The sequence below is a fragment of the Monodelphis domestica genome, chromosome 2 (assembly GCF_027887165.1).
Source record: "Monodelphis domestica isolate mMonDom1 chromosome 2, mMonDom1.pri, whole genome shotgun sequence".
NCBI lineage: Eukaryota > Metazoa > Chordata > Mammalia > Didelphimorphia > Didelphidae > Monodelphis > Monodelphis domestica.
The window spans coordinates 127674750-127693482 of NC_077228.1; the positions used below are offsets into that span (position 1 = coordinate 127674750).

At 35.4% G+C, this 18733-nt stretch overlaps 1 long non-coding RNA gene across 1 annotated transcript; it reads left to right on the forward strand.

Annotated features, from left to right (window-relative positions):
• The first annotated feature begins 9761 nt into the window (after nt 1-9761).
• LOC130457146 (uncharacterized) lies at nt 9762-18516 on the forward strand. Its single transcript, XR_008916220.1, has 3 exons — nt 9762-9976; nt 14441-14519; nt 14760-18516. It is a non-coding gene; the product is annotated as an uncharacterized LOC130457146 (long non-coding RNA).
• Nucleotides 18517-18733: the final 217 nt, after the last annotated feature.

An 18733-nucleotide genomic window follows, 5' to 3' on the forward strand; every position in this document is an offset into this window, starting at 1 on the left:
AGGAACGATCTTTCTATTCCTATGCTTTCTAGTGTTTTAATTGGAATGGATGTTGTATTTTATCAAAGGCTTTTTCTACATCTATTGAGATAATCATGTAATTTTTGTCTGTTTGTTTGTTGATATGGTCAATAATGTGAATGGTTTTCCTAATATAGAACCAGCCCTACATTCCTGGTATAAATCCTACTTGATCATAGTGAATGACCCTCCTGATCACTTGCTGGAGTCTTTTTGCTAGTATCCTATTTAAGATTTTTGTATCTATATTTATTAGGGACATTGGTCTATAGTTTTCTTTTTCTGTTTTTGACCTGCCTGGCTTTGGAATCAGTACCATGTTTGTATCATAAAAGGAATTTGGTAAAACTCCTTCTTTGCTTATTATGTCAAATAGTTTGTATAGTATTGGGATTAGCTGTTCTTTGAATGTTTGATAGAATTCGCTTGTGAATCCATCAGGCCCTGGGGATTTTTTTCTTAGGGAGTTTTTTGATGGCCTGTTGGATTTCTTTTTCTGATATGGGATTATTTAAGAATTCTATTCTTCTGTTATTCTAGGCAATTTATATTTTTGTAAATATTCATCCATATCACCTAGGTCGGTATATTTATTGCCATATAGTTGGGCAAAATAGTTTTTAATGATTGCCTTAATTTCCTCTTCATTGGAGGTGAGGTCCCCTTTTCATCTTTGATGCTGTTAATTTGCTTTACTTCTTTCCTTTTTTTTAATTAGATTGACCAGTACTTTGTCTATTTTGTCTGTTTTTTCAAAGTACCAGCTTCTAGTCTTGTTTATTAGTTTAATAGTTCTATCACTTTTGATTTTATTAATTTCTCCCTTAATTTTTAGGATCTCTAGTTTGGTTTTCTTCTGGGGGTTTTTAATTTGTTCGCTTTCAAGTTTTTTATTTGCATTTCCAATTCACTGATCTCTGCCCTCCCTAATTTGTTAATATATGCACTCAAGGATATGCATTTTCCTCCAAGTACTGCTCTGGCTGCATCCCATAAGGTTTGAAAGGATGTCTGACCATTGTCATTTTCCTCAATGAAATTATTAATTGTTTCTATGATTTGTTCTCTAACTAACCAACTTTGGAGTATCATATTATTCAATTTCCAATTAGTTTTTGATTTGGCTCTCCATGTACCCTTACTGATCATTATTTTTATTGCCTTATGATCTGAAAAGGTTGCATTTATTTTTTCTGCATTTGTATGCCATGTTTTTGTGATCTAGTGTATGATCTTTCTTTGTAAATGTGCCATGTGTTGCTGAGAAGAAGGTGTATTCTTTTTTGTCCCTATTTATTTTTCTCCATTTGTCTATTAACTCTAATTTTTCTAAGATTTCATTCACATCCTTTATCTCTTTCTTATTTATTTTTTTGGTTTGATTTATCTAAATTTGATAGTGGTTGGTTCAAGTCCCCCACTAATTTGGTTTTACTGTCTATTTCCTCCTTCAATTCTCCTAGTTTCTCCATTAGAAATTTGGGTGCTATACCATTTGGTGCATACATGTTGATTAGTTATAATTCCTCTTTGTCTATACTCCCTTTTAGCAGAATATATTTACCTTCCCTATCCCTTTTGATCTGGTCTATTTTTCTTTGGCTTTGTCAGATATCATGATTACAACTCCTGCCTTCTTTCTATCAGTTAAGGCCCAGAAGGTCTTACTCCATCCTTTAATTCTAACCTTGAGAGTATCAACCCACCTTACATGTGTTTCTTGAAGACAACATATGGTAGGGTTTTGGGTTCTAATCCAATCTGCCATTTGTCTACATTTTATGGGTGAGTTCATCCCATTCACATTCAAAGTCATGATTCTCACTTGTGAATTCCCTGGCATTTTGATATCCTCCCCTAATTCTGACCTTTCTTCTTTAGCTATAACCTTTTAAACCAGTGATTTACTTTAGATCAGTCCCCCTGGTCCCCTCCCTTGGTATGCTTCGGTTTCTGGCCCCTCCCTTTTCTGTTCCCTTCCCCTCCCCCCTCTCTTTCCTTCCCTTTTTATACTCCCTCCACCCTCCCCCTCCTTAATTTCCCCTTCTTTCTTGCCCTAATGGATAAGATAGAATTCAGGATCCCAGTGGATCTCGATGTTCTTCCCTCTCCGAGTTGATTTCACTGAGAGTAAGGTTTAAGCAATACCACTTTGTGCTCTCTTCCTCTCCTTTTCATTTGAGAATTCTTCCCCTCCCCTTCCCATGTATATCTTTTTTCTGGGAAAGATTATTCTATTTAGTTTTTGCCCCCCTCTATTTCTTGAAGTAAATCTTAGTATCCTCAACTATTCCCCCTCCCTTTTTCTTTCCTCTCCCCCCTTTTACCAAATCATCTTGATGTCCCTATGCGTGATTCTTCTAACTTCTCTTATGATGCATACAATTTTGAGAGTTACAGATTACATTTTCCCCACATATTAATATATATAATTTGATATAAATGTAGTCCTTATAGAAGAGAGTTTGACTTAAAGAAAAAGATAAGATTTTTCTCCTTTTCCCTTTCTTTCATATTTACCTTTTCATGTTTCTCTTGCTCTCTGCGATTGGATATCAAATTTTTCACTAAGTTCTGGTCTTTTCTTAGCAAATACTTGGAAATCTTCTATTTTGTTGAATTCCCATACTTTCCCCTGGAAGTATATAGTCAGTTTTGATGGGTAGTTGATTCTTGGTTGGAGACCCAGCTCTCTTGCCTTTCTAAATATCATGTTCCATGCTTTGGGGTCTCTTAGCATGTTTGCTGCTAAGTCATGTGTGATCCTTATGGGGGCCCCTCTATATCTGAAGCTCCACTTCTTGGCTTTTTGTAAGATTGTCTCCTTTTCTTGGAAGCTCTTGAATTTGGCGATTACATTCCTGGGGGCTGTCTTTTGGGGTTTAGTATAGAGGGTGTTCTATGAAACCTTTCTATTTCTATTTTGCCTCCTTGCTTGAGAACATTGGGGCAATTCTCTTCTATAATTTCCTGTATTATGGCATAGAGGTTTTTATCTCTGGTTTTTCAGGCAGACCAATGATTCTCAAGTTGTCTCTCCTTCCTCTGTTTTCCTGGTCTGTCACTTTGTCAGTGAGATATTTTATGTTTTCTTCTAATTCATTAATTTTTTGGCTTTGCTTTATTAATTCTTGCTGTTTTGCAAGTTCACTGTCTTCCAGTTTCTTAATTCTGGTCTTTAGAGACTGGTTTTGCTTTTCAGCTTGGTCTGCTCTTCTGTTAGATGCTTCCAGCTCTTTCTCCAATTGTGAGGTCTTGTCTTTCAGGCTGCTGACCTCTTTCTGGGTTTTTTCCCATTTTTCTTGCCAGAAGCTTTTCATCTTTTGGATAAACTCCAATTTGAGTTCTTCCAGAGCTTTTGGATAATTTCCATTTTGGGGGGATATGTTTTGATTTTGTTTGAATTTCATCCTCTTTCTCTTCTTTTCCTTGGGTATTCCCACCATAAAAGTTTTCAATAGTGACTTTTTTCCCTTTCTTCTTGGAGGCTTGATTTTGGGCCATGTTAGCCATCCCTTAGGTGTTTTTCCCCCCTTTCCTTTTTGGTCCGAGGTCTGGGTGATATGGGCATGTTTTCTGTGGATTTAGGTTGCCTCAAACTAGTTCTTCCCTGCCTCTGTGGTTTGTTAGCATGCCCGCCCCCTTGCTCTGTGGTCTCTTCTCACTGGTGCGCAGGAATCTTCTATAAAACCGCTCTGAGGGGTGGATCTCTGGTATTCCCTGTCAGTCTCCAGGGAGACTGGTGTGCCTCCCCCCCTCACTACAGTGAGGGGCAGTGCTTCAGCCTTAGGCAGTTTTTACAGATTCTCGAGACTCCCCACTGTTCGCAGTTTCCAGGGGTCCCATGGTCTACACGCTCTGCAGTGTGCAGGGTTCTCCTGTGAAACTGCCCTGAGAGGTCATTCCCTAGCAGTCTTTAGATTCCAAGAACTGGTGTATCTTCCCCCCCCCCCCCAGACAGAGATGTTCCTCACTCACTGGCTGTCCCTGTGAGTGCTCTAATCCCCTACTCTGGTTCCGTGGGGTAGGTGGGGAGGGGGAGTGGCTCAGTTCACATTTTCGTGCAAGCTTTTCCTCCTTCTTATAGTGTGGAAATGTTCAAACCCCACGTACCTTCTTTTCTGTGGGGTACTGGAGAGTCCCTCTGTTCTTCCAAAGATGATTTTTATGCTCTTTTGAGGTAGTCTATTTCATTCGGTGCCAGGGAGAAGAAGCAATTGCAGCCATGTTTACCCAGAAGTCTGCCTCCACATTTTTAAAGGAGAAATTAAATGAGGTTCAGGAAGAAATAAATCAGTAAAACACTTAGATCTAGATAAAACAAACAAACAAAAAATAAACAAGGAAAAAGTAGTTGATTAAGATTTTAGAATATTTAGATTTAATAGAAATCTGGGAAAACTGGAATGGAGATAGAAAGGAGTATACCTACTTTTAACAGTATAGGGTACCTATGCAAAAATTGACCATGTATTGGCAAAACTTCACAATCAAATGCAGAAATGCAGAAATAATAAAAAAATATCCCTTTCGTATAAAAAAGGCAATAAAAATTACAATCAATAAGTGCCCATTGGAAAACAAATTAGAAATTATTTGAAAACAAAATAATCTAATTGTAAAGAGGTTGTGTCATAGAACAAATTATTGACACAATAAATAATTTCATTAAAGAGAATAATGATGAGAGAACAACATATCAAAATTTATGTGGTACAGTCAAAGCTGTCCTTAGGAGAAAATTCATATATCTGAACACTGCATCAATAAAATAGAGAAAAAGCAGATCAATGAATTGGGCATGCAAATAAAAAAAAACTAGAAAAAGAATTAATATACCCCACTAAATGGGATATCCTAAAAAATCAAACAAGAAATTAATAAAATGGAATGTAAGTGAATCATTGAAATAAAATTAGTAGTTGGCTTTATGAAAAAACAAATAAAATAGATACAGCATTGTAAAATTTGATTTAAAAAAGGAAAGAAGAAAATTATATTACAAGTATCAAAAATGAATAGTGTGAATTCACCACCAATGAATAGAAAATTGAAGCAATCATTAGTACGTATTTTGCCCAATTATATGCAAATAAATCTGACAATGTAAGTGAAATATATGAATACTTACAAAAATATAAATTACCCAGATTAGCAAAAGAGGAAATGGATCATTTGAATAATCCCATCTCAGAAAAAGAAATTAAGCAAGCCATCAATGAAATCCCCAAGGAAAAAATCTCCACACACAGATGGATTCAGAAGTCACTGCTATCAAACATTATGAGATGTAAAATGAAGAATTTTGATCATACTAAATTTAAGTTTTTGTACAAGCAATACTCATATAACCAAGATGAAAAGGGAAAGAATAAACTGGGGTTCAGGGGGGATTACAGAAAATTTCTCTGATAATGTATTTTTCAAATACAGAGAGAAATAAGTCAAATTTACAAGAATACAAGTCATTTCCCAATTGACAAATGGTCAAAGTATATGAACAAGCAGTTTTCAAATTAAAAAAAATCGAAACTATCAATAATATAAAAAATATCATAAATCACTCTTATAAAAATGCGTATTAAAACAACTATGAGGTACCACTTTACACCTATCAGATTAACCAATTTGACAGCAAAGGAAAGTGATAAATACTGGAGGGGACCTGGCAAAATTGGGACAATAATACATTGTTGGTGGAGTTGTGAGTTGATTGAACCATTCTTGAAGGCAATTTGGAACTATGGTCAAGGGGTTATACAACTGTGCATATCATTTGATCTACTAGTACTACCACTACTATTAGGTTTGTATCCCAAAGGGATAGAACAAAAAAAATGGAAAAAAGGAGAAAGGACCTACTTGTACAAAAATATTCAGAGCAGATCTCTTTTGGTGGTAAACAATTGGAAACTGAGGAGCTGTCCATCAATTTTGGAATGGCTGAACAAATTGTGGTATATAATAGTGATGGAATACTACCGTGCTATAAGAAATGATGAACAGGAAGAAACTAGAAAGACCTGCATGAAGTGATACAGAGTGAAATAAGTAAAACAAAGAGAATATTATAAACAGTAACAACTAGGTGTCCTACCTGTGTGATCCTGAGCAAATCACTGAATCCTATTGTCTAGCCCTTACATAATTCTTCCTTAGAAACAATACATAGTATGGATGTTTGAGTATGAGTTTTTTAAAAAAGAAAGTAATTTGAATTATTCCTCTGTTTAATAGTCATAAAATTTTAGTGATATATGAAACATTAACAATTGTCAAATCTGATATCTCAAATAAATATTTCAACTTCAATGTATTATACTCATCTATTTGAATTATTAATATATAAATATTTGGTTGCTTTGAGAATTATCCTTATGGTGTGTGTATATATATATATATATATATATACATATATATGTGATATATATAAAATCAGATTGATATTAAGAATAAGAACATTGATATTAATATGACTGCATATGCATCTGGGATCTAGCTCAATTCCAGGTATGTAGTAGGCAATTAGCATATGTTTAATGATCCATTTAAGGGATTTGAATAATATCCTTATAAATAGATGGTAAAATGCCAGTTGACATTTTTTAATAGATCTCCTTTTCCCTGTGTATGGAGTAAAGTGTAGCTCATTAATTGAGAAGGTCTTTTGTATAACAGTAGTTTGTTATTGAATGGATTCAGATATGCCAAGGGCCAGGACACATCCCTTGAAATTTTCAGAAAAATTGAGAAATAGCATGTCATAGGTGTCATTAAAGTAATTAGGTACAAGTACCCTGAATTTCTGCTTTTTTTGAATGAACAAATGATTATTTATTTGTCTTATCATATGATTTGTCTTATTTCAGAGATGGATTTCACTTTGCTTTAGAGTAATCTACATTTTCTTTCCTTTGAACTACACCTATATTTTTTTTTCTGGAGTGTTAATGAGGAAAGTCCCTCCACTAATGTCAGTTGTTACCCTCTGTATAACTTAAAGTCTTAGAGAGATAGTAGGGACATGGAGTAGTTAAATGACTTGTCCAGAGTCCAACAGCATTTTTTTAAAAACAGCATTAAAGAAATTTATTAAGGTAAACACTATTTTCTGTAACAAGTTACTCATGCTAGAAAAAGCATAAATGATACATGTAAACAACTGTTTACCAAATACTTTTTTTCTTGTAAAGGTGCAAATGATTTTCGAATATAAACACAAGAATTGCCAACCATTTTTGTTGAGGGAAAAAGGGATGGTCATTCACTTTTTTTTTTTAGAAAAGAAATAAACTGTTTATTATTAATTTGAAATATTACATGCACTTTAAAAAATTAAAAACTCTTTATTTAAACATCTCAATAGCATTTTGTGAATTTGGAGGCAGCAAAAGAAACACTACCAAAGACAAATATCTTGAAAAGCATTTACAAAAATACATTGCACAAAGTCCTATCTTGCATTTTTAAAAACAAATTAGTATTCAAAATATTCCCATCCCAAGCCCCAAATTTAATTTACACAGGATAATTTTGATTTATATATTTAACCTGTAATATATATAATACCTGTACATATTTTATCCAACTTCTATGTAGCCATTAGTTCCATTTTTTAAAACAGTGAACAAATGCTAATTTATGTAGTTTCTAAAACTCATTTGAGGACTGTTGTGCAATATACATAAAACTCTATTCAGGAAACCAGTCAGCACCATCATTTTAAGCCTTTTCTGAAAATACATGTATGAAAATACCCAAAACTGTTTTGGACCCCCCCCAAATAGACAAATTAAGGTAAAATATTGGTATGGATCATGCAAATTGCAGAAAATTCATTTATAAAGACTTTCCAATAAAATGTTTAAAATATTAAATGTTAATCACAACCAAATAAGATCTAGGAGAAAAAACACTATCCTCAAGCAGAGGACAAACTGTGGGAGTAAAACACGGAGGAAAGGCAACTGCTTGACTACAGGGGTTGAGGGGACATGTCTGAGGAGAGACCCTAAATGAATTGCTCCAACAGAAGCAAGACCCAAGTTTTTCTGATTCTGAGGCTGACTCAAATCTCTACTTCATGTTACCTCTTTTGCCCTATAGATACCCTTAATAAGACTCCTCTGGTCTGTTCATCTTTGCCAAAACAAAGAAAAAGATTGACTACAAATTAAATGAATATGAATAGTGTAGACAGCTTATCTACACATTTTCAGTCTCAAGTTTACTTTTCAGGTTATATCTTGAATTATGTAAAGGCTCTACCTCCATTGCCAGAACTCAAAAGAGAATTATCACTCTTCCTTTTACCCCATGAATGCCTGATTGCTATATCCCAGCAGAATTCCCTACTTAGCAACAAGAAGATAGCATGTTGAAGGAACTGTAATTATCTTTCTTTTTCTTTCTTTCTTTCTTTCTTTCTTTCTTTCTTTCTTTCTTTCTTTCTTTCTTTCTTTCTTTCTTTCTTTCTCTCTTCTTTCTTTCTTTCTTTCTTTCTTTCTTTCTTTCTTTCTTTCTTTCTTTCTTTCTTTCTTTCTTTCTTTCTTTCTTTCTTTCTTTCTCTCTCTTTCTTTCTCTCTTTCTCTCTTTCTCTCTTTCTTTCTTTCTCTCTCTCTCTCTCTCTCTCTCTCTCTCTCTCTCTCTCTTTCTTTCTTTCTTTCTTTCTTTTTTTCTTTCTTTCTTTCTTTCTTGGGTGGGTAGGAGAGAAAGCACCTAAATATTCTAAGAGAAATACGAGGCCCAACAAATTGAATTTGGGAATTATTCCCTTTATGACTTGGATTTTCAAGAATTTTTGGAAATCTTGCCTTTCAGCTGCAGTTCCCCCTCTGCAATGCAAGTTTTTTGCCAAATTCATTTCAAGCTCTTGAATTTACAGCTGAAAGAAGGGGAGGGGGACCTCTTTCATTTGTTGCTCAGCTGTTTGTTTTGCTTATAAAGGCAATCATACAATCTAACCAATAAAAGGAGATGTGTATAAAAGTTATAACTCCAGGAAAGTTAACTGCTGAAGTCTGATATTTCCTGTAGGCAAGACCATACATTATTTGAATAAATAGAATCTTTTTCTGACTTGGGAAGGCATAAGCAACATACTTTCCTCAGATAGCCTAGGCAATTCTTTCTCCTTCTCTCTCTGGAGTTCTCCCTGACCCATGGTCATGCCCAATTCAGATTAAGAAACACTGTCTATATAGTCAAATATCTAGAACCCAGAAGATAATGCATATTCCACTATGTGTTTAGTGGTATAGAAAAGCTGTTGGTGGAGTAAAGCAGTAGTTAACTTAGAGAGTTTCTTTGGAATAATTAAAAACAAAATGGTCTTTGAGAAAAAAGGAGTAGGTTCAACTTCTGGGCTGCTGTTTACTCCCTTTGTGACCTTGGGCAAGATAGCTTTGAGCTTCATTCCATTCAGTAAAGTTAGAGATAATATGTTGATTATTTAACTTTTAGGGATATTGAGATGAAACTTTTTCATGAACTTTAAAGCACTAAATTAAAAAATAAAAGGTCTAATTATTATGATCAAAAGGAAAAACATCCAGTATTTTACTATGAATTAGGGGGAAATATATTTTATAATTTTAGGACAATAGGATTCAGTCTGAATTATCTGAGGTTTAGAAACAATCATGGCACCCTTCCTCCTCTCTTTCTGTTCTATCCCTATCCTATTTGCTATGACTAATGGGATAGGAATGTGACCAGGCCTGGCAAGCAGACCGAAGAGGAAGGAGAAAGCAGGAGGAAAAAGGAGATGGAGAGAGAGAAGAAATGTCTTAAAATGCAATAGGGAAGAGGAGTTAAAAAACTAGAAAGAGATATATTAAATATAGGAGTCTCTCTCAATGCCAGTCATCCCATGAGTTCATTCCACTGTACCAAGAGAGAAAAACAAGTCCCAAGGAAGATTTGGGGAGGTCCTATTATGTACAGATGTATGCTGGTAAGTGTTTAACAACTAACTTTATCGGGTTGGGGGTTAGGGCAGATGTAACCATAACAGTTGTTTAAATTTAACCTCTGTGTTATTAACATTTTAACCATCACTTAGGTCTAGGCAATCAACAAAACAATAAATCAAACCCTGATTTATAGCATTTGCCAATTTCCTAGGTATAAATGCTTACACTGAAAATTCAACAATATATTTTCATAAGCCAGTCCAAGTTGTCTCTAGTCCATCATTATAACATAATTCACCCAAGAGCTAGCTGTACTAGTAGAAGGACAAGATTGGACATCCTAACCACCAATATAATGATAATCAAGGAAAAGTGACTGAAAAAAGGAACCAGTGCTCCAGAACCCTAACTTGCTACAAGTGACTGGATGTTGAGCCTCTAGGAGGCTATGAAAATAAGAACATTGGGAATGCTTGCTAGCTCCACAAGGAAACAACTTATGAAGAAACCTGAGTTTAAGTAATAGAATTATGTTTGGGAAATCCTGGGTTTGGGCCAGTTTGTAGACTGGGTGGGGGCTGCCTGGGTTTGGAAGTGCTATGGATGTGCAGCCCATGAAGTAGTTGTTTTAATATACTTGATTTTGTTCCTTTTGCTTCTATGGGTATGGGGAAAGAAGTGCATATATCTAGTTAAAACATATTTGTATAATTGATTTCATTAAGTTATTCTTTTATGATTCAAATGAGACAAAGAATCAAGGGAAGAAGGTGGGTGGGGACCAATCCAAAAATCAAGCTACACAGAAAATAACTTGAGACTAAACGGGCAAGCAATCACCCACAAAAGGGGTGGAGTTAAGCAATAGAGGTAACTCCTCTCCAGAGTCTTGGATAGTTTGGAGTGTTCCCCAAGTCTCCTTTGGTGTGGATGAAGCTTACAACCATAAAGGGTGAGTTTGAGAAAACCATCCCTTGGCCCCCTGGTGGTTAAATGGTTAAAAAAAAAGGTGGTGCTAAGTGAATTGAAATATTAAACACTATCCTCACCCACCTGGGATGATAAGCAGAGTCAGCAATATGATCATGATCACGACTGAAATAGGGGAAAACAGAGAAGCCAAATTTAAAAAGGTGCATCATCTGATTTGTTCCAGTCCTACTAAGACCAGCTATGACCATATGGGATCTTGTTTTGCAGAGAGGTTGGATACAAATCAAGGATTTTGTTTCTTAGGGTTTAAGGACTTTTCATCACTTTTTCCTTCTAGCATGAAAATACAACTCTAACTACTTTACCAGGAAAAGCAAAGGAGTTTCAAAAAATAATTTCACCCCATGCCAGCATCTGCTATTGAGATCAGTGTCGGTCCCAATTCAATCCTTACTCTCATAGTTATATTCATTTTCATAGGGAATCTTTTTCTTACATGGGTATCTAAGACCAAAAAATCCAATCAATCAATAAGCACATGAATGAATGAATAAAGCTGTGTTCTTTAGAGTTTGTACTTCACATTGGTCCACCTAGTATCCTCATCTGGATAATTCCCTTCACTCACTGAATGATGCCAAGCAGAAGGCAGCCTGCAGCCCAGTGGCTGTTCTGCCCTGAAGTGGGGTGGAGACCATGCTTTTGGCTTTGTCATGAAATAACACACATTAAGTACATTCTTTTCATCTGCAAAACACTGCTTTAAGTTCTTCAAATTTTCACCCCTTAATTCCTTTTATAGGATGGGATCCCTGTTACTACTCACCTAACCTTCTCATTCTCTACATCCCTTACAACCTACAGTTTACATAAATTGAGGGATCAAACTTATTAATGTCCGAAGCCAAGGCGAAGTGTCTGTGAAGCCTTTCAGAACTGCAACTCCAGACTTCTAGGAGAGAAGGATCAAGTGTTGCTGAGGTTGGGGTGGGGAGTAAAGGGGGATCTGACTTTTTTCTCACTCATTAGTGGAAAGTATTCTTCTTACCAGACAGCAGCTGCTCAGGGATTAAAGGAAGGCTGATTTGGAGAAAAGTGGTGGATTTTCTGTCACATTGTTCTGGGGGAAAATTTGTACATGAAGTTGAGGGTACCTTATCTTTAAATTCACTATGGTGGATTCAGTCATATTGAGTTTCTATAAACTGAATCCAATGTCCTAGAATTCCTGAGGCTGCTGTGACTATAGATAGGAATTAGGACCAGATGTGTATTTTAATTACAAGACTCAATTCAATTACTGAGCAATTAATAAGCTCTATGCTACTATTCTACATGTATAATCCTGCAATAGGTGCTGGGATGAAAAACGTCTTGTCTCTCCTCAGATTTTCCCAGAACACTTTGTCTGGATTCCCCTTTGCTCAAACACACCCTACAGTTTTATCATTATTATTAATTATTATTATTTGTTATTGCTATACAAGTCTCATTCACCTTTATCTGCCCTCACCTTGTAACATGTAAATTCTTTGAAGACAAGGGCATAACATTTTTTAATCTTTGTATTTCAGTATTGAGCACAGAGACATACACATAGTGAACACTTTTAAAATTTTTGTTGAATTGAAACAAAATTTTAAATTAAATTTAAATTAAAAATAGAATATAACATTCAATTAAATGAAATCAGGGAATGTTATGGTTAATTTAATTTTCAGGTTAGCTACTAGAGGTTCACAATGATAGAATATAAAATTGAGGTGACTCATGGCTAGGGGAGCAAATATTACCCTTAGTCTTAGAACAGAGAGTAATAGATAAATATGGATAGGTAAGAGAAACTGACATATTGCCAACATGGACGATATCAAGTCTCCAGAAATGAAAAGGAGTGCTTCAACAATTAGAGCTATATAATATATGTATATAATATAATATATATGTGATGGACATAATAATGGATGCTTGGTGAGCTAAGTTTGCTCTCATCCAATGTTTTCAAAGAGAGGCTCCATAACCACTTGTTTATAAACCAATAGTTTAAAGTGCTGAGGGTAAAAAAGAAATGGTGAGTAGTCCTTGCCCTCAAGGAACTCACATTATAATAGGGGAGAGAATGAAAAGTAGAGTGGGGCAAACAAAGAACACCATAAGTAGGTCTATACCAAATAGATACAGAGATCAGAAACCTTAAGGGAGAGGCTCTAGTAATTGAGTAGGTGGGTAGGGAGCAGAAAAGGCCTTAAAAGATGGTATAATTGAAATTGAGTCTTAAAAAGAAGCCAGAGCTTCTAAATAGAGGTGAAAAGGAAGACCATTCTAGGTATAGGCAACAACCAATGAAGAGATAGGAAATGGAGTAGTGTTAGTGAGGAACACCAGACAAGTCAGTAGAACTGGAATGTAGCAATTGTGGAGGAGAGTAAAGGATCAAAAGACTGCTGAGGTAGGAAGGATCCAGGTTTGTTAGCTGGTCAATCAATAAATATTTATTAAGTACCTACTATGTTCCAGGTACTGGGATAAACTCTGGAGGGAGAAAGAAGATGAAAAGACAGTCCTTGCTCTAAAGGAGCACATAGTCTAAGGTCATGAAAAGCTTTAAATGCCAAACAAAAGATCATATATTTGAGCCTGAGGGTAATGGGAGTTTGTTAAATAGGTGGTGGTGCTGATATGGTCAGACTTATGCTTTAGAAAAATCACTCTGATAGTTGGAGAAAGAAATAGAAATGGCAAAAGACTTGAATTAGGGAGATCAATTAGAAAACTATTTTGACCTTACAGAAGAGAGGCAATAAGGGTCATCCAGCCTCTTCCTGAAGACTTCCAAGGACACTTATCCCATCTCTTTTATAACTTTATATTCAGCCCCAAAGTACTACTAGAAGTCAGAGTAGTGTATAAGTTATTGATAGCACTACCAATTGTTCACAACCATAGAATTCTTCAAGGTTTACAATGAACTGCTTTCACAAAAGCCCTGTGAAGAGGACTGTTATCATCTCCATTTTACAAATGAGGAAACTGAGGTTGCCTGAGTTTAAGATGTATATCAAAAATCACACAGTGTGGGTCAGTAACTTGCACTCAGATCTTTAGATCCCAAGAGCTGTATGGAAACAGGACATCATGCTGCCTCCTCAGGAAGCTGATTTTGAGGGAATATCTTCCTTAAATGATTGAAGGAAAAGAGAGAAGCAACCCAAGATTTAAATAACCTTTCAGTACATTACAAAACAGTACAAGAAGGACTGGTAACAAATGTTAGAGCAATTTGGGAAACCGTGTAGTGTCATATGTCAGGCAAAGGAGTTGGGGCGCCATCCTTTAAGCAATGAGGAGGTTTCTGAGCAGTGGAATGAAATATCTCAAATGTAAAATTTATCTTTATAACTACTATAAATCACTAAGTATTTAGTTCCTACAACATGCCCTTGTTATTTTTTTAGTCAATTTTTGTTTGTTTGTTTATTTGCTTGCTTTTTTCAGTAATGTCAGACTCTTTCTGACCCCTTTTGGGTTTTTCTTGGTAAAGATACTAGAATCATTTGCTATTTTCTCTCCAGTTCATTTTACAGATGAGGAAACTGGATCCAAAAGGATTAAATTATTTTCCTAGGGTCACACAGCTGCCAAATAGCTGAGGTAAGATTTGAATTCTGGTCTTCCAGATTCCATTCCTGGTGCTCTATCCCTTATACTACCTAGCTGTTCATAAAGTAGCTACATTGGTGGGGAATAGAATTCAAGTCTTGGTATAGAAAGTGAGAATTTACCACTGAACCACTAATTCAAATACTGGGAATAGAAAGAAAGGTAAAAGACTATCTTTGTTCTTAAATACTTCACAGTCTAATAAGACTTTTTTATTATTTCATTTTACAGATGGAGAAGTGGAGGCAGCAGAAGTTATGTGACTTGCTCATGTTTCTACAGCTAAGAAGGAGCAGAGGTTAAATTGGAACTCAGATCTTGATTTAGTTTATTACCAATAATTTAAATTGTAGGGGAAAGAGATGAGAGAAAGGTCTATTGTTAGAACATTCAATTGTAGCGTGAGGCCTGAACTAATGTGGTCATGGGGGTAATGGAAAGGAGGGCATCTGCTAACCATATCAAATGCCACCTTTTCAGTGAGTTGACTTTTCTAACTTGTTATTGGGAAATTATGAACAAGATGTGCATTCTTTTTAGGGGTGGGATCCTGCTAAAGGTCAACTCTGTTAGGGAATTCCCAGTTGATCTGATATGATGAAATCTTTCTTTCCTTTTCACATGATTAACTTTCTACACTCTTTGGTAAGTGAAGCAATAACCATTTGCCTTGGCTTGATAATTTAGTCTAGTTCTCAAATCATTCTTTTTACTTCTTAGAGGAGAGCTGGAAAGGACCTTAGAGTTCACCTATCCTCAATTTCTAGATGAGGTACTGAAGCTCACAGAGGTCAAGTGCCTTGTCCATGATCACATGGGCAGTCTAGAGTTTAACTAGATTTCAAATTCAGATCCTTTGACCCACTGTATCCAGGGCTCTTTCCAGAAAACTATGCTTTCCCTTTATTTTCATAAAAGTTCAAAAAATAGGGTTATTTCAACAAATCTTAACCAGTCATCATTAAATGATAGTTCCAAGAAGCTAGGATTAGAATCAAAGAGAAGAAAATGGAGGTCACATATGGTCCAGCTTGGTTATAAGAAGTTCACATATTGCTTAGTAAAAGGATAGAGGCTTTCATTAGAACAACTGTTGGGGCTGTGATGTTGTTGTCACTAATGCTTCCATGGAAAGCCAGCATGTCATTATAAAGGAATGTGGCAGCCATGTGTGCCTATAAGAAATAGGACATTCTCTCTATAGAAGACAACAACAGGCTGAGCCAAATAAACTTTGTTCAAGTTAATACCTAACTTAGCTAGTTCCCGTGTTCCTTCAGTTTGGGCAATGCTTGTTCTGTATCAAATGAATGGTTTCTCTTTGTTCTCCCTTTATCAGTTGGACAATCCATGAATGCCATTCTTAGCCTTTTAGTAAGTCTTCAGTCAACAATGAAGGCTGGAGTTCAAAAGAACTGCCACATTGTCATGAAATTCCAGTTTCTTTTCCCTAATATGGTACTGTAATTTTTTTTTTATCTCTCCAGTTCCCTGATTGTCTTCATTTGGAAATGTGACTAAATCCAGGATAAGCAGCAAGTTCATAGAAAGGGTGGAAAATTCTCTTCATTATATTTGCCTTAGAAAGAGGACTTTACTAACACAGGTCACCAAAGGATATTACTATTTTTGGTCATATTAAGGGTACCAGTAATTATCCCACCTACTACTGGAAGGGTCAACAGGCTCCTGACTTATTTCAAGGTTCTTCAAGACCATCATCTCCTGATCTCCTAGTTGTGTCTATGTAAAGAGGCTCAGTAAAATATGGCTCTTGGATGATTTTGAAGGATTTCACTCACTAAACTGGCCAAATGACTCCTTGCATAGAGTTGTGTGGACAGCCATAGCCATCCTGAGAGGCCAGCTCTAGGTCAAATTTTAAAAGAGTCTAAGTTTGTCTTCAATAGTTGCTTTCTATTTTTACCATCATCTCTTTCATCCTCCAGGCATCCAATATCTCACGCTGCCCACTGGCTGAATAGAGGCCCCTATTTCAGTTGCCCTTGCTGGGCAGTGTTCCATACCAAGGACCTTTCAATTACTTCTCTGTCTTGTGTGCCCTGCTTTTCCCCATCAGAACTAACTTGCCCTGTGTCTGTCCCGTAGTCAAAGCCCTGCTTTCTGTTCTTTTTTGTTTGTTTGTTTGTTTCCATCACAGACCCTTTCAGCTGTCCCTGGAAACCTATTGACCCTTTCTCAGAACAATATTTACAAATGAATAAAGTAAAATATATAGAATTACAAAAGAAATCAAGTATATTGAAATATAATTATCAATATACTCTTGTTTAAAAAAAAATAGGTTCACAGATCTCCCGCTCTAATGCAAGGCGTTTCAAGGGAGAAATTGTTTTCAAAGGGAGATTTCTGATGAATCTCAAATCACAATATCTGGGTTGTAGTCTACTTCAGTAATTCAAAGCAAACAATGTAGATGAGAAGTCTGAAGAAACTGAAAAACTGATGGGTCAGTAAAAGGTACATTTACCATTTCCTGTCACACAAAATGTCATCATAGCCCAGCGTCCACATGGGTACAGGATATATGTGAGGGAACATGTTAGCAGGGGAAATGGTTTGTGCTGAATATCAGGAGACCTGTATATCTTGCTTTGATACTTTATTAGCTTATTTACATAGGCAAGTAACTTAAGCTTTCTGGACCTTGGTGTCTTCATCTTCAAAATGGGGAAAATATTTTTTGTATGACTTGCTTCACAGAGTTCTTGCAAGGAAAATTCTCTGTAAACAGCACTTCAGAATGTTCCTTTAGTGAGGTTTGTTGTTATTATTCCTAATTGTATGATTTATTCTTATTCTGACTGCCTCGTGCTTTTTGTGAGTCACAAATCATTTTTGAATGGATATATGAAATATAATTGATCAAGGATGTACTATGTGCTGGGTACTGGAAATACAAATATATAAAGTAACCTAGTCCTTGCTCTCAAGAAGTTTACATTCTAATAGAGGAAAAACAAACTTTAAATCACAGGGGTGGTAAAGAAGGAAGAGGTGTTTTGATCAGAGAAGCCTGATATTTTAGCACTGTTAAGTCAAAATCTTCATCATGTCACTTCCATAGTCTGGACCACCTCACAATATCTACATATATTAATTTGCTATTAAAAATTTGAAGGTGTACATATTTAAGACCTTTTGATCTTAGAACAGTAGGGACAGTTAGTTTTGGCAGGAGAGAGCATGAAAGTACCATATTTGGTATTCAAATTCATACACATTTTCCCACAGAGAAGGTGTTTACACAGATAGGCTAATTTTTGTTCAAGGTATAATTCAAGTACTGCCTCCTAAAAGTAATATGTAGTATTTTGTGAGTATTTTGTATTTTTTCCCCATGTACAAGTTATTTTCTCCTAACCAAAAGTAATAAGTAACTAGATGGCATTGTGAATAAAATGTTAGACTTGGAAACAAGAAGGTTGGAGTTCAAATTCTGACTCAAACATTTACTAGTTATATGCTCTGGAAAATTCACTTGATCTCTATCAACCTCAGTTTCCTCATTGGAAAATGGGATGATAATAGTACTTTTTGTATAACATTTTCATGAGGATAAGATTATATAATATATCTAAAGTGCTTTTCAAACTTTAATATGCTATTGAAATTTTAGCTGTTTTTATTAGCATGATAGTAATAAATATTTTTGCCCTATATCTCTATGTTTAGCATAATGTCTAGCACCTATGTTTAATTAAGTACTTGTTAAATGGATAAATTAAAATTCTTGAGCAGTTAGCACAGTATAGGAGAAAGAACACTGGGTTTAGAAAAAAAGGATCTGAGTTCAAATCTTGGCTTTGTATGTTACTATCCCTGTGACCTTAGGTAAATATCTAATCTTTACTGGGCCTCAGTTTCCTAATCTTTAAAAAAAATAAAGAATGTAATTAATGGACAGTGAAGTCCCTTTCAATTCTAATTCTATAATCCTGTGAATTTAAGTTTGCTCAAGAATAATATATTAGACACTAAAGTACATCAAAGAAATGTTCTTGGTCATATATATATATATATATGTATATATATATTTGTTTCTATTATATATATGTATATATATACATATATATATGAGACAAAGAAATAACAGATTGCTTCATTTTTCTTTTCCTTATTCCCAGTATTCCAATCTATTTTATTAAGAAAATAAAAGACTGAGACAAACGAGTGATGGAAGG